Source organism: Octodon degus, unplaced genomic scaffold (assembly GCF_000260255.1).
Source record: "Octodon degus isolate 3935 unplaced genomic scaffold, OctDeg1.0 scaffold00119, whole genome shotgun sequence".
Lineage (NCBI taxonomy): Eukaryota > Metazoa > Chordata > Mammalia > Rodentia > Octodontidae > Octodon > Octodon degus.
Genome location: NW_004524695.1, coordinates 2,012,348 through 2,013,137, shown reverse-complemented (window position 1 = coordinate 2,013,137; position 790 = coordinate 2,012,348).

Here is a 790-nt window from a genome sequence, read left to right as displayed (position 1 = left end):
AATAAATATATTCTGCTCATAACCTCCGTTTGTTCCTAAAATTCATTCTTTGGTTTTAGAGAACAGGAACTCGTGCAGGTCAGGTCAGGAGATTGTTTTTCTCTATGTCATTTGGAGGTTCCCTATATGGTTTAGAGGCCACCCACCTGAGACCAGTTTTTCTCCCTGTATCACAATAACTTCTGGGAAGTCTGGGAAGTGCTGCTCCTCTTGAGTCTATGTATATGTCCTCCTCAAATTCCTGTGCTGAGCCCTGACCGCCAGTATGGCTGGATTTGGGATTGGAGTCTCAAAAGGAATAATTATGCTTAAACGGGTTCATAAGGCTGGGAACCCCACCAGCAGGACTAAAGCCATTATAAGAACAGCACTGCATCTCTCTCAACCAGAAAAAAGACCTGTGAAGACAGTGGGGTTCAGCTGCCGGTGCAAGGAGAAAGAGCCTTCCCCGGAAATCTAGTCAATAGCCTCCTTGTTCTCAGGCCTGGAGCTTCCAGAGTTATAAGAAAATGAATTTTTGTGCCTTAGGCTACCCAGCCCATAGCATTTTGTCATGGAGCCTCAGCTGGTGAGTGTGGTCATGTACATCTAGGCTGGGGCAGATGGCACCTGCCTGTGAGTTCAGTACCCAGGAGGGATCGCTAGGGGTTCAAGTCCAGTCTGGGCTACAAAGCGAGACTGTATTGAAAAACAAAACAAGGGCTGGTGAGATGGCTCAGTGGTCTAAAGCACCTACTTAGAACAAGCTTAGCAAAGCACAGGGACCGCGGTTCAATCCCCCAGCACCACA